Genomic DNA, 16,013 nt, shown 5'->3' on the forward strand with positions numbered 1-16,013 from the left:
GAAATGGGAAGACTATGAGTATTACCAACTTTTTTTCTTAAGAGGAGAACAAGCCAAAGTAAGATGAATCACTCATCCTGAAAGGGTCATCATTTTCATTTTCACTTGCATTTGGTACAAGATCAGTAAGAAAATAAAGTAGTTGCATATTTAGGCAACTTTTCTGACAGAAGCTGTTTATTGCTGAAGCATTCATGTTTTATAAAGCTACCTTAAAACAATTAGCTCTTGTTTAGCATGTGTTAAAACAGAATGCTTTACTAATGTGACTGATGTTGTAGTTATTGCATTTCCATAGGATTGAACTATTCTTGTTCTAATTTGCCTTTTCCCCCCGCCTCAAACATGTGAAATGTTGAGGCTTTCTTCCGGTTCAGAAAAGAAGTATTTGAGCCAAGATTTTCTCAGGAGAATTGGTATCTTTGAGGGTGCTCTCTGAGATGTCTCAGAAGCCTGTTACTCAGCATGTGCTTAGCAGTGTTTTCCTGCTAGGTTACGTTGAAATGGGCTACTGGTCAGACTAATAAAAATGGGATATAAAATTCACTTTGGTCTGAATTCAGAGTTGGTGTGAGCTTATGCAATTCCACTGAGGCTGCTGAACAGAATTTGGCTATCTTAGTCATAGGGTTTGTGGCAAAACCAGCTAGGAGCAGTGCGTGTTTAAAATACTGCTGTAACTACATCAGTAACACTTGATTGGAAGAGCAAGACACCCTCACTCCTTTTTGTTTTTTATTTGTGGAGGAGGGGACTTGGTCCCATCACTGCAATTAAAGCTCCCTTCTTTCCCTTTGCTTTAGAGAGTTAGTCAGATGGATCAATTTAGTGAAATAATCCCACCACCAGCCATATTTAGATGACAGGCCAGTCTTTTTCTTGAAACAATTTTATACTCGGGAATCTTCACAACCAGAAGTATTTCTGCTAGTGCTGAACCAAACTAGTGTCGCTGCCAAGCAGTCTGCTTTCATGGCAGCTCTAGCCAAGCATAGAGGGAATGCAAAGGCAGGTGTGCTGTCTTAGCCCGAGCGCTCCAGGTTTGTATAAGGTAAGCTGAGAGGAATATCCTTTGCAAAGTATTGTACGTTTTATTCACTGGCTGCAAAATAGATTCTGTCACTTTCCCAAGTACTTTTCCCCCCACACTCCCAAAAGTGACAGGGGCAACTAACCATATGTGTGATTCCCCCACCGCTCATCCAAAAAGGAGCTATGCTGTTACCCAGGAGCTGCATCCCATTAGGTCTAATCACTGTCACAATGAGTTCAGTGAGAACTTTGCTATTGACTTCAGGGGAAATAAATTCTGGCTTGTAAGAAAGCCTTCATGAATCTCATAGATTCTTTAAAGATCATCTGTACTTCACTGGTGTAGTGATACTGGTGATTGGTGTGAATTTTACTGCGGTACAAATGTGGGTGAAAGTATGAGCATGGGTGCAGTAACCTTAGAATAGAAGTACAGTATGCCACTACAACTAAACCAAAACCCCCAAAAAGCAGTAAAATCTCTTTCACAACGGTGTGCTTGCATTTTTGTAAGTTTACTTTTTTGCCTTTTTGAGGTACACTGATATAATAACTGGTGTAGAAGTGAGCACACAAAAAAAATCCCTCGCTAGGTATAGAGTGGTGTCCTGGTGCAGTAGTACTTGTTCTGATTGTGTTCTGGTGTAGCTGAAACAAGACTGTTTTCTAAGGTAGACAAATTCGTGGAATAATGCATAAATTATGCTCTAATGGCGCTGGGAGTGAAGAAGATTGATCTTGGAGAGAGTTTCTAGTAAAATGTGTCGCAGACTCTGAATGAACTTCTTGAAACACGACCTGGGGCATATGCAATGCTATATCGAGTACAATTTACTATTAAAGCTCAAATGTATTCAGAGGGATGGGTGAAAATACATTCCAACTCTGCAGTTATATTTTAGCAAGCAAATGAAAGGTTAGCACTTCCTTCTAGGATTCTGGCAATAGGTGAAATTTGTGCTGAATGGAACAGGAGAAAAAATCCTCTGGCTGGTGCTGCAGTTTTTACCATTAACTTGCTTCATGATCTCAGGCAGGTCACTTCCTCTTTCTTTCTTTCTTTCTTTCTTTCTTTGTTTCTTTGTTTCTTTCTTTCTTTCTTTCTTTCTCTGTTTCTTTCTTTCTTTCTCTGTTTCTTTCTTTCTTTCTTTCTCTGTTTCTTTCTTTCTTTCTTTCTTTCTTTCTTTCTTTCTTTCTTTCTTTCTTTCTTTCTTTCTTTCTTTCTTTCTTTCTTTCTTTCTTTCTCTCTTTGTTTCTTTCTTTCTTTCTTTCTCTGTTTCTTTCTTTCTTTCTTCTTTCTTTCTTTCTTTCTTTCTTTCTTTCTTTCTTTCTTTCTTTCTTTCTTTCTTTCTTTCTTTCTTTCTTTCTTTCTTTCTTTCTTTCTTTCTTTCTTTCTTTCTTTCTTTCTTTCTTTCTTTCTTTCTTTCTTTCTTTCTTTCTTTCTTTCTCTGTTTCTTTCTTTCTTTCTTTCTTTCTCTGTTTCTCCATTTACAAACTTGGGATGGTGATGGTTTCTTCCTTTATAAAGTGTTTTGCAGTCTTGGGAAGAAAAACTTGGTACTGAGTAGCAGGGCTGAAAGTTGGAAAGAGTGGTCCAGGTTATTATTTTTTTTTATTACCTTACCTATCATGGAGTAAAATAGCAGTTGCGTTAGTTGTGGTGGTTATAATACTTGGGGAGAATTTTACGCTGAGGCTCAGTTTTGTTTGGTGTTTGTGAAAAATCTAGAAAAGATGCCTGCTTCTTTCTCTAGAGAGGTGGACTTTTAGCATTTCATCCTACCAGAGAGTCAAAACAGTTCACTTTCTAAACAGGTAAATAAACAAAGTCTATAAGAGTGTGTACTGTAGAATGCAGATGGTGGTGTCATTAGTATGTGTTACATATTTTGTAAAACAGTACATCATTAGGGTGTAATAACACTTTGCTCTCCTATTGTGTACTTTTACAGGCATCAGCTAACTACATTTTACAAACATTTCAGAACCAGTGTTACCACCCTCGTTTTGCAGATTGCAGAGTAGACCCAGGGATGTTCAGGTAAGACCAGATGGCTGGTGACAGAACCAAGTACAGAACTCCTGAAATTCCTGCAAGTTTCTACGTCACTGTTAAATTCATTACACCAACTACCTCTTTGTTACTGAAACATCTGCCCTGTGTATGTGCATATATTACTTTTCCATATTGGTAGATGAAAAAAATGAGAGTGAACTGTCATCTATCAGTTTCAGGCTTACTGGTTACGTATTTGAGCTTACCAAAAGTTCAATTCAGCATTCTTCTACAACATTTAAGTCCTTGTGCTACGTGATAGAAACATAACCTTATAGGTCAGAACTTTTGGACCTGGTGTTTTTTTTTCTTCCAAGCCAGGGTCTCCTCTTAACTCAGTGCTGCATGAATATTGCCCTCTGTTCTTCCTACTTCTCTGAAAGTGACTTTTGCAAGGATGCATAAGCGTGTTCTGTTTGTGGTCTGAGATGTGTGAAGGTGATAAACATATTTATGCTGGTTCCAGGCATGAGTTAAACTGTCGCTTGCCCAGAAGGGCTTCTTAGGCCAGGCTTGGTCTGTACTTACATGTTTCAGAGTGTTCAGTTCAGCTCTCTAGCCTGAGCTTCTTGCTCTAAGGATTGGCACAGGTAGTCTGGAAGGAAGCCGGCATTGTGGCAGTGTGGGGTTTTGTGGGACACTTCATAGTTCAGGTCACAGCTTTAAACTTGTAGTTTCATAGCAGGTCAGTAACAAGGAAGCCTAATGACTGACTTTTAAAGCAGATTAGACTGAGAATACACGGATCTGGTGCTTTCTTTTCATAGGCTAGTGCTGTTCAGAGCTGCGGAGACTTCTGTGCCAACCTAGGGTTTGAAGCATGTTCCACTTTCTCAGCTGGCACACTGTCTTAAGCTTACCAGAACTCAGTTTCACAGAAAACTCTTCATATCTTGTTCACCTTGTGATTTCAAATCCAGTCATCTGTGTCCTGTACTGTGAAATAAAGCAATAGAAAGCTAAGAAGACAATCGGTAAAATCAGTAGATCCCAAAAGAATTCTGTCATCCTTGCTCTACAGTTCCGGCCAGCACTATCAGGATTTTTAACTGCTGACCTTTCTTTAAATGCTGCCAAACTTGTATCTTTTGGACGGAGTTTTTGTGTGTTGGGTTTATCTTTAAGACAAGGGCCATGTAGGGTTTTCGTCTGAGGGAGATGGGAAAGAATTACTAGAATAAAAATATTTATCTTCAAGGAAAAAAAAAAAACTACCAACCTGGAAAACAACTTCTAAAAAAACCAACAAAACAAAAAATGGGGAAATAGCCTATAGATGTTAAGGAGCTTGGCCTGAAGAATGCTGGTCCTGCTAGCTGTCCAAAGAATCAATTTTTATTTCTCAAATACAGAAGTTTTTTGTTTGGTTGGTTTTTAAGAATTGTGCTTCAGTTGTGGAGAGGACAAAGATCTTTATATACTTGATTATTTTAGGGCCCAGTTCTGCAGTGCCTCTGTCATAGCAGTCTCCCTGAGCTATTGCAGTTGCAGGATTGAAGCCCTAGATGCAGCTAATCTTGCAGGGACCTGATCCTGCTCTGAGACGTTTTGGCACAGATCCCTGGGCACGTGCACAGTTCTGAGTAAGCTGTTGTGGCTTGGCATCGATGAAACAATTGGTGAAGATGGATCTGATTGTGGATTCTGGTTTATGAAGCAGCAAGGTTCCTCTTGGAAATCTGATAAGACTTGTTACATACAGAAGTTTGTAAATTCTGTAACCTGAGTGATTTTTAGGGGAGTTTCTTAAGAAATGGAGGCAATTACATTCAGAACTTTCCTCTTTTCTCCTCAAAATGTGAGGCTAAACAGTTTACAGCAAGAGGAGATCAATAGGGGTATAGATAAAATAAAAACAGAAGAGGTAAGTGGCCCGATAGTGTGTTAGGGTTTTTTAATACTTCTTCCTCCAGTTAATACATGAATAAAGGAATTAATTTATGTAACTGCTTGGAAAGTTCCCTCAACAAAAGTTTACAAAAGTCAATTAATGTTTTTGTAGAAAAATAAATATTCTGAGGCAAAAAGTAAAACAAATCTTACCCTGACAGCTAAGAAACAGTGCTTTAGATGGGAACCAGGCGGAAGCCGTGCTGTGATGCTTCCTTGACCTGGACCAGATGATTCTGGTTCCTTAGAGAACTTACAACTTTAAGGAAAGTTAATGCTGGTCAGTTTTTGCTGCTGGTGGACAGCAGTGAGAACTGAAAATCATCAGGTACTTTTCAGTCTGCTGCTTGAGAGCGCTGTTATTATCAGTTCCAACTCAGTTACCCTAACAAGAAGTTGTCCTCTCGGTGAGTCTGCGAGGAGTGTGTCTGTGCTGCCACTGGTTTCAAACCATCCTGAAGAGTAATAAGGTGGTAGCTCAGCTCCCTGGTACTGCAGTTAGACTGCTATGAGTGTGTAGACAAGCAGAAAGTTAGCACAGGGATCCTCCTCCTTCGTTGGTAATACTGCAGAATACAGGACTAGTAGAGAAATAAAATGGGATATGGCAGGATACGATTCACTTGTGTCAAAGTAGAATTTCTTGTAGGGTCCTAGTATTTTCCTCTCGTGCCTTATGGTGTTATTGAGACCTGCAGTGGGTGTGGGATCTGATCCATTCTGGTGCTAGAGCATGCTGTTTCTTTTTCTCTGTAGCCAAGGACTGAAGGTGGCTCTTAGATACGTGTCTGCAGTTACAGTGAGACTGACTTAACACCATGGTGCTCCAGAGCAGGCAAAAAGCTGAACCAAATAGCTCCTGACAAGGAGATGTCTGTATTCCTAATACCCAGAGTGAGGTAAGAGTATAGTGGTACCTGAGCAGTCCTTGCAAGGTGTTGGCTTTATCTGGGGTGGGTAGGGTATGTCCTGCAGTTCCGATTCCCTGATCATCCAGATTGTGGACTCTCTGGTAGAGCTCCCTGCCTATTTGTCTGTCTGAGTTTCCTGTAGTGGAGATTGGGATGGGTAAGGAGAACTCTGAGGAACATTTTGGTGTCTTCCAGACAGTCAGAACACAGACAGCTCAGTCTGTGAGGGATTCTCAGTAATGGAGCTGAGGTGTGGTCAGAGATTGTCACAGACATCACAACTTTGGCTTCTAAGTTAATTGTATGGCTAGTAGGACTTCAAGAGTATATAGGAGGAGGTAAGGGGAGGGAGGAATGTGATAGCTGTCAGAGACAACGCCACTTGTGAAGTTACCAGGGAAGCTAGTGAGATTGTAAAACTTCTTATTCAAGAACACAAAATTTCAGTCTCTCAGGTATGTTGTGCCAACTTGATTTGTTGCCTGACATTTTGTCATTGTTTCATCTTTTAGCAAAAATGCGTTTCGCTCGTGGATGAACACGGACATTTCTGCTGTATTTCCTTTGGCTGTGGATCTGTAATTATTGTTCTTGAGTTTATTTATGAGCTACTAAGGCCTTTACTAAAGATTATTTGCTTGTGACATCAGGAAGAGCTGTTCCTGTTTAGAGTCTGTTGACAGTTTTTCCTGTACCAGAAGGAAGTTCCTTGGAGTTAAGTTTGCTACGGTTGGCATCAAGTACACAGCATGGTAGATCTCCACCAGGTTCAGTGAAGCAGTGGCGGGATGTTGAGGGGGAAGAAGTGCTCCCTAACTGTTCTTGTATTTCTGTGCATCTTTAACAAATCACTTAGCTCCGAGAATGGAAAGGAGCAGGTTCATTGAGGCTGTTGATCAAGTTCATGGAGTCACATCATCTGTGCTCATCTGTGCTTTTTCATTTTTGAGATCTGGAGCAGCAGAGGTTTCGCTTAAATAAAAAGAGAACCTTGTATCTTCTCTGTTGTTTGCAGCTGCTGTTGTCTTTTGCATCCCCACAAAGTAGGTGTGATGAGTTACCTGTTTGAGAGGCAGTAGACAACATGTAAGACACGAGGATGGGGATCATGGATCTTCGCTTGCTTGTTACTGTGTTGAGAAACTTCTTCCATTCCAATTGTCTCATGTATCATTGGAGAGCTTCACTCATTCATTAAGTCAGCCACGTACAATAGGGGTGGAGGGGGATGAGGAGACGAAGAACATTAAATGGAAAGCAAAATTGCAGTTGAAAAGTAATCACGTGGAATCAGATCTTTTGGGAGAACTGGACATGTATTATCACCATATTAAAAGTTAAGCATATGCATAATTCCTTGTAAGACTGAGGTTATTATTGGGTTTCAAAATTGCACCTGACTGCAAGGATTTTCAGCCTAAATTCATATTATTTCTATGTGGAATCTATTTCAAATATGTGAAATTTACTGCTGGTGACAAGTATTTTATCATAGTGTTATTTAAACTTAGATGTATCAGCCTCCAAAACTTAGGATTGTTGACAGATATTTAAATATTTAAAACACCTTCCATAATATTACTAAATCCAGCAGCTCAGCTATATAAACAATGCTAGGAATAATGAACCAGAAAATACTCGAAATGGCATACCCTCTCCATAAATATTTCTCTCTTATATTAACATTCACTGTGGTGAAAGGCAAGGAAAGTAACTCCTGACTGCTTATTTGTTTTAACCAACTAGCTTGCTGCTGAAATAAGATTTCAGGGAAATCCGTGGAGTCCCACAAGGTGGCAGGAGCTTACTGTTGTATGCTAGAGCCCTGGTCTGAAGGGAAGTAAAGGTAATAAACTGATTTTGCTGGTTGCATGCATTTGAATCATGAGCAAGTTAGACCAAAATTTCAAAAACCCACCTTGCGTAGGTGTTTCTTGGACTTGTGAATAATTTGGGCAAATGAACGAGATGATCCTCAAGAAGATTACTTCAAAAGATTCAAGCAGTCTTACTTTGCCAACAAAAAGGACTTTTGTTTTCACTCGGTGGTGGTAATTTGCTTCTAACGTGAATCATCACTGTGAATGGAGAGCAGGGATGAAGCCATGCAGGAGCTTGCTGGCATGTGAGGTTCGCAGTTCAACAAACTGACAGTGAGCATCTCTAACTTGCAAACTTGCCTTGACATTACGGGAATGCTGATGAGGAGGTGGGACACAGCAGCTGGGGCTGAGGGACTGCTGGAGTAAAGGAATTCTCTGCTGCTTCAGTGAGGCTGTAGAGATGTTTTTCTTTGGAAACTCCGGAGAACCGAAACGGCACTAGAAGTGTCCAAGTTTGGGGGTTATTGGAAGTAATCAAAATAGCTCATCCTAACTGGTGGTACTGTTGGCTATAGTGTGCATAAGGCTGAAATGGATTCCTTTCTGTTCCCACTGCCCCGATATTTCTTTAGGCTGCTGGAGTTTTCGTTTCACGTTTTCTTGCTTTTGTTTCCACTTAGCTGCTGATGGTCTGTGCTCTCCTGAAGCGTTCTGTGATCAGGACGTAAAGCTCTGCAAAAGAGCGAAGGGGTTGATCAAATATGTGTAATCAAAGGGGTGATTTGAGACCTGTGGTTATGTGCTCATGCCTGCTTAACCTTGCACTTTGAGTTCTGAGTCTCTCGGTTTTGCCTTAGAACAAATCCGCGGGCCTCAGGGTTTTAGTTGGCAGAAGTAATGCCCAACAACTTAAGCTGAGAACATTTGAAATCAGTTCCGTAGTGACTTACAGACCTGTTGCACTAGCGTGCATCCTGCGGTAAAGTACCTACACCTCGCTGTACTGACAGGAGTGACAGGACGAGGTGTAGAGATGCATGCTTTCGGCAGCTGCCACAAAGAAGTAGCCTATACCATTGTCTTGCCAGAATATAGGAGTTGAGAAGCATTTATTTTTATACCTCTATTTGCAGGAATGCGTGAAACTTAGGAAAATATTTGTTGTTAGGGCAGACCTGAATAATTTAAGATGATGCTTATAATTTCAAAGTGAGAATTTTGTGATTTCCGGTGGTTACACCTTTCACTTGCCTCTAATTTGAAAAGAATTTTAGTTCTTACATAAACATCCTGAAATAATGATTAGGGAAGTAAATAACTAAGCAAGGATTCAGAGTTTGATGAGCACGCTACTGAAACCTGTTACATGCAGTTGAAAAGGCGCATGATTTATGGTTATGTACCAATAGGATTGGACTGTCAGTTAGAATTTAAATTAAATGTCTATCAGCTGTGAATTACTAAGCAGTTGGTGCTTATTGAAGCAAACTTAGCCATATCCGTCACTACTTCTGTTTGAAATTCTTCTGCCCCTCTACTCAGCTCTCGTGAGACCCCACCTGGAATACTGTGTTCAGCTCTGGAGTCCCCAACACAAGAAGGACATGGAGCTACTGGAGCAAGTCCAGAGGAGGGCCACGAAGATGATCCGAGGGCTGGAGCACCTCTTCTGTGACAACAGGCTGAGAGAGTTGGGGTTGTTCAGCCTGGAGAAGAGAAGGCTATGGGGTGATTTTATAGCAGCTTTCCAGTACCTAAAGGGGGCCTACAGGAAAGCTGGAGAGGGACTTTTTACAAGGGTGTGTAGTGATAGGACAAGGGGCAATGGCTTTAAACTGAAAGAGGGGAGATTTAGATTAGATATAAGGAAGAAATTTTTCACTCAGAGGGTGGTGAGGCAGTGGAACAGGTTGCCCAGAGAAGTTGTGGATGCCCCATCCCTGGAAGTGTTCAAGGCCAGGTTGGATGAGGCTTTGGGCAACCTGGTGTAGTGGAGGATTTCTCTGCCCATGGCAGAGGGGTTGGAACTAGATGATCTTTAAGATCATCTAGTCGTGAGACCTCACTTGGAGTATTGCGTCCAGTTCTGGAGTCCCCAACGTAAGAAGGACATGGACCAGTTGGAGAGGGTCCAGAGGAGGGCCACGAAGATGATAAGAGGGCTGGAGCACCTTTCCTATGAGGACAGGCTGAAAGAGTTGGGGCTGTTCAGCCTGGAGAAGAGGAGGCTCCGGGGTGACCTTATAGCAGTCTTCCAGTACCTCAAGGGGGCCTACAAGAAAGATGGGGAGAGGCTGTTCAGGAGGGCCAGTTATGATAGGACAAGGGGTAATGGTTTTAAAATAGAGGGAGGTAGATTCAGGTTGGATATTAGGAAAAAATTTTTTACCATGAGAGTTGTAGAACACTGGAACAGGTTGCCCAGAGAGGTGGTGGATGCTCCATCCCTGGAGACGTTCAAGGCCCGGTTGGATGAGGCCCTGAGCAACCTGATCTAGTTGGAGATATCCCTGTTCCTTGCAGGGGGGTTGGACTAGATGACCTTTGAAGGTCCCTTCCAGCCCTAACGATTCTATGATTCTATGATTCTATGATCCCTTCCAACCCTAACCATTCTATGATTCTATGAAATTTTCAGTCACACAAGTGAGGTGGGTGCCTCGTTCTCATTGCAACTCGGTGAGAAGGAGCGGGTCACTTACATTGACTTGAAATACTCAAATTCCCCCACCTATATGTACATATGATGAAAGAAGACAGTTTTAAACTTGAAGGTGGGAGACCATGTATTACCAAGGTGTCTGTGTTCACCAGTATTCTTTAAATGGAGTTCCTGTATACTATAGACACGTGGACCTTGATGTGGCTCTCGGTTTGCTACTGCTGCACATTCAGAGTAGGATAGCAAGGTAAAGTTTGATTCTTAAGTTTCTTCATTCACAGAAAGTCAGTGATCATGATCATACCAGAGGTAGAAAAAGTAATGCAAGCAACTTGCTTTAATTCGACCACAGAGTCAATACAGAAAAAGGCTCCAGAGTGTATGGTGACCCGTGCCTTACTGGGCAGAGTGGTAGCTTTCCAGAGAATGATGGATGCTGTGCTGTGTTTCTCAGCAGTGATAAATAAACAATCATGAGAGATTTCTGCTTTGTGGTGTACTTAAAATTATTACAGTGAAACAGGAGGCCTAGTAAAGATTACTGAATAGTTTGGCAATTGATAGCAGTTGCTGTATGACTCCAAATCAGTCATTGTTACTAAGGGAAATAGAAGTGGGAGGTGGAGAGGACTGCACAGGACTGTGCATCTCCAGTATAAATATCTTTCAGGAAACCCAGGGTCTTCCCATATCTGCCAAACTCTGTCTTTAATGTCTCAACTATTCTGTTGCTTGTGGTTAATTCGGGGACAATTGGAGTTGTCCCATCCACCAAATCCCCTACCGAGGTGCTGAATGCTTTTTTTCTCTCCATGACCTCCTTGAAAATGCAAGGCATCACTGGCCTCTGGTAAATGCCCAACACAGCTAAGGAGTTCAGCCAGACCAATAGGCAAATATACTGCCTGTTTACTAACAAAACAAAGTTTTCTGCATGCTTCCCAAGTCTGGTTTGCAGTTGGATTTGATGGATTTTGACGTCTGAAGAGTTGGCTGTGCATTATGCAGGGTCTTAAAAAAACCCAACAAACAACACAAAACCAACAACAAAAAAAAAAGTAAAAAAAAAAAACCCAAACACAAACCACACCACCAAAACCCAAACCTCAAAAGATTCATTATTACCAGCTTTTTAGAAGCACTTTGTTAAAACGTAGCATTTCAAAATCCAGCCTATGGATAAAACTTGGCATAATCTCCAACCTTAAGGGTGTGTCTACATTGTAGACCACTGTGTTTCGTAGTTAAGCCGGTGTGCTTTCAGTAAGGTAGAAAAAGTACCAGAAGTGGTTTGGCAGTGGTAGCGTGGAGCTCTGTGCACACTAGTTTATCCTGCATTGAGTACAGGTAAATTAGCTCGTGCAGAGCTGGGCTGGCTGCTGTACTGAGTCCGTTGCACTCAGTTAGTGGGTTTAAATCGGATTTCTGTGCCTTGGAGCACGGGGCTGCCGAAAGCATGTGGAGTCTTTGCAGCCAGTCGCTGGCAGTTGGTACCGTACGCAATGGGGGTGCGTCCTGGGCGTTTCTTCAAGATGCAAAATGTGTTTAGGCTGCAGTAACAGCGCTTTCTGTACTAGCAAGTTGCAGATCCTGTTTATGGACTTCTTTTATGGCACTGGATTTTGGAAAGAGTACTTTCTCTTGGGAAATTATTATTCAATTAACTTGGTATTTATTTTGATATTAAGTTTTGTTGTTGAAAGTGGGAACTAGTTTGGGATAAGATCTGCTTATTAGAGGGCTTGTTCTTGGGTTTTATAGGAGTGAGGGAGGCAGGGAAGGATCTGTGTATTGCCTTTGGTGCTCAGCTAGAATTTTTGCCCTGCTCTTCTGCCTTTCCTTAAAGAAGCTGTAATTGAAAACTGGAGTCCTTGGGGAATGTATGTGAAATACAGAAGTCAGTCAGCACTGAGGCCACGTTACCTGTGTTTATCTAAAGTGTCTAGAGTGTACCAGTTGATTTAATATCTATTTAATTCCCATTGCTTAAATAGACCAAGCTGGTCTTTTAGTGGCTTCAAGGAAGTCAGGTATGTCCAAATTAAAAGAAACTGTAAATGTAATGACTGACTAGTTTGTGCTCCAATTATTGGGCCAAGCCTTGTGCTCTTACAGCAGCATAATCCTTAAAGGCCATGTTTAACATTCTACCCCATCCTCCCTCCAGTCTCTTTTAGAAAAAGTAAAAATAACAATAACAATAATAAAATTAATACAGCATTTAGTGTGCTGAAAATTTAAATAAGTGCCTGTTGACAGGGATTTATTATGTTTGTGTGGTTCCTATACTGCGTTGATCTACAAGTTACGCAGTTAAGTTCACAACCCACATCTAGACCCAGGTCAGAAGATCAAATTACAGTAGTGGAATCGCTTTGACAAAAATGTGAACGTCAGAGAAGACGTTGGATTTCTCCAGCTTGCTTGTTCCAGCAGCCTCTTTCTCCTAGAGGAATGCGCTTGGCCTTTCTCGGGTCTTTTCAGCACCAAAGCTAGAAGCTACTTTTGCTCTTCCTCCTTCAGGACTGTACCAGGCAGGGTCCCAGAGAGTAGCGGTGGTGGTTGGCTCAGCGAGACCCAGGGACGCAGCCAGTGGCTTCTCTAAACTTAACCAGCAGCAACTGGTCTCCCATGGGCCCTTGTACCTTTCTGTGGCAGTATAAAATGCATCAGTAGTGAAAGTAGCAGTAGGTCAGCTCTGCAGCCACTGCATTTCAAGTGTGAGGTTTTCATGCAAATAGCTGTTATTGTTAACGTGCCTTTAACTTCAGGAGTGCAGGACAGGTGCAGGAATAGGAGAATTTGTGTTACTGGCAAGCCAGTGTTTTACCGTAACAACTAGAGCATTTGTTGCATTTCTGCGTAGACCAAGGTCACAGTTTGAACCTATAAAGCATTGCGTCCTTTGGTAATGAGTGGCCTAGCTTAAACCTTTTCTTTCTGTCGATTAAAAACAAAAAAACCCAAAGAACTGCTTGTTTTAGACTTGAATGCAAGCAACCTGTATGATTTTCCTTGATGAAGAGATTTGTTGTATTTATATGTGCATCAATCAGTACTTTACATAGTGCATTGATTTTTTTGGTGGCAGAATGTAAAAAACCTTTAGTTTGGGGCTTTTTTTTGGGAGGGGAGAGGTTGCACGTTTGAAGTAAAAACTCAGTTTTGAATGTTGGTAATCTGTTTTGTGTTCTTTTATAGTAAAGTGAAGTGTTGCATAAGAGAAACTTTTTTTTAGCTTTAGAGTGCCACACAAACACTGGGGGAGAAAACCACAGACCAGAGAAGAAAAAGCATCTTTTTTTTTTTTTCATTGAATGAGAAAAATGACTCATTTCATTTTAGATAGTATTCTGACAAAGTATAGAGAAACTTAGTTAGAGAAGACCATGGGGTAGCCACTTATTCACAGGTCTGGCTTTGGGGTCAGGTCTTTGGGTAAGAGTGGACATCATCACGAGAGTTGTTACAGCAAGTGTTTTGCTCTCGTGTATGAAACCCTAAGCAACACTTATTACTGGAGAGGAAATGATAGGGCTGTTTGTTTTGTTTTTTTAAAGTAAGTTTGCAATTAGCCAAGGCTAATTAATGGTTTTGCAGAAGCACCTTGACTTCAATTTGTTTGCAATCATTCAGAGGAAGTAGTTGCTGGTAAAACAAAAGAACAGCTGAAGACTGGATGACATGTCGTAAATCCACAGGGATGGTTTAAAATTTTACTTTATTTGCTGGATTTGCATGCTGAGTGTTGTATTTACACGTGGTTTTCTTGCTGGCGTAACCCCCACTCTCATGTTTCCAGGGAGGAGTCCTCTGTCCTTGCTCACAGCTGCAGTGGCCTTGGCTGGGGCCAGCCGTCCTCCTAGCAGCTCTGCTTCTCAGGGGAGGCTGTGCCAGGCCCGGCCGTTGCCAAAGCCGTGGTGTGTGCTGGGGTACCCCTGCAGCAGGGCAGGCACCCACGGGCAGGGTGGGGTGCCTGGGCCCCTGCTGCCGGAGGGTGAGGGCGGGAGGGGAGGTTGCGGAGGTGGGAGCGCAGCCGTAGGTTAAAACAGTGTAAGGACAGTTAAAGGTCAGGCCGGGTTTGCTCTTCAGTAAAACTGGGCAAAAATGATTTCCCTGCCATTTTTGCTGCCCTCCTCGCTTTTCCAGCAAAGCACGTTTATGGAGGAAGATATAACCTGGATATGCCAAGAACAGGATGGCAGCCCACCTGCAGGGACCTGACCTCTCCTCTGTGCTCGCTTCGTCTCTTGCTTGGTGCTGCCACAGAGACTGATTTCTGCTCCTGCTGTGGCTGGCACGGCCGCCAGCTGTCCACAGATGTGGATAAAGCACGTTTCCTGAAGGCACTTGCCTATTTTCTAAATCTTGCCCACTTTGTTACTTCTTCCTATGCTTATAGAAGTCTGTCAGGTTTTTGGCCCTTAAATGTAAAAGGAGCACATCATAGATTACAGTCCAAAACAAAGCTAAACTTCAGGTTTCTGGCAAGTGTCATACCAGTGGGACCAAGCTGCAAAAATCTGAGCTCTAGTTGTGGTGCTAAAGTCTTACATTGCACTTGATTTCTGTCTTAATTATGAACATTCAAATAAGTTCCGAACTTGGACTTTCTAATGTGCAAGCTAGTACTATAACCTGAAGAAAATCACAAGTGTATCCTGAATGCAGAACTAAGGCTGCCATAGCGTTTTTCCAGCATTTCGTTACAATAAATTAAGTTCGAAAGATTTATTTTTATACGTATCAAGATTTGAGTTCAATGAAGTACTTGGTGAATGAGATGTGAAGCTGGAGGAATTTTTTTTCTGAAGAAAAGATGACAATATTTGGCCCAAACACTAAAGGGTTCTGTAAAAACAATTAGGTGTACTCTGAAGGAAATCGTTCAAATAAATAGTTGTGTGTAGTGGCTGTTTCTAATTGGGCTTGATGTTTTATCACAGTTAGTTTTCCATTTAGGAGGGAGGATAGGAACCATAAAACTATGCAAATTAGCAAAGTGAAATAGCATTCTCTGCAACTGCTCTTTGAACCTTTGCATCTCTTTTAAGAATATGCTTACAGAATATTGCAGCAGTACATCTAGGACGAAAACTGGGCTGTTTTAAAAGACAGGAGTGTATGTCTTTCTAGTGAATCGTTTCTGATAGGAGAACTAGAAAATAAGAGAAGATTATACTAATGCAGTTTTATTTTTAAAAGTCTGTTTTGCATTTTAATCTCGTGGAGAACAACTCTCATTATTCTTAAAGCAAAAGCTAGGCAAAACCTTCCTAACTTAAAGAAATTTTCATATTGGACTGTGGTGGGGTTTTTGTGCTGCAGGTAACACGTGACCTTAATGTTGTGAGAAGTAAATTTTGGCATCTCCAAACTTGCCAGTGTCTTGTTCTGGTAATAAAGCTAAAAAGGGGCAACAGTGTTAGGTTTTTATGCTGCCACAGTGTATGTGGTATCTGAGTGCCTTCTCCCTGTAGCAGAGAAGAACTTGGATTTAACTTCTCAGGATAACAGTGTGGGGGAGGAATAAGAAGGGACAAGCACGCTGCTTGTGGTAGGATTTTTGGCTTGGGTATTTTGCACATTATTTACGTATGACATTTGTACCTGAAGTTGTTCTGATGCTCGTGACGGGT

At 41.6% G+C, this 16,013-nt stretch overlaps 1 protein-coding gene across 4 annotated transcripts in view; it reads left to right on the forward strand.

Moving 5' to 3' along the window:
- The window catches only part of BBX (BBX high mobility group box domain containing), a 147,656-nt gene that overhangs the window by 13,842 nt on the left and 117,801 nt on the right, over positions 1-16,013 (forward strand). For 2 of the 4 annotated variants that reach the window (XM_086617246.1, XM_086617237.1), the window contains exon 2: positions 2,985-3,073. The exons of the other annotated variants lie outside the window; for them this stretch is intronic. The gene's annotated coding sequence lies outside the window, so the exon portion shown is untranslated. The remainder of the gene's footprint in view (positions 1-2,984; positions 3,074-16,013) is intronic. 4 annotated transcript variants of the gene reach the window in all.

This window comes from Tauraco erythrolophus, chromosome 1, assembly GCF_009769465.1.
Source record: "Tauraco erythrolophus isolate bTauEry1 chromosome 1, bTauEry1.pri, whole genome shotgun sequence".
Lineage (NCBI taxonomy): Eukaryota > Metazoa > Chordata > Aves > Musophagiformes > Musophagidae > Tauraco > Tauraco erythrolophus.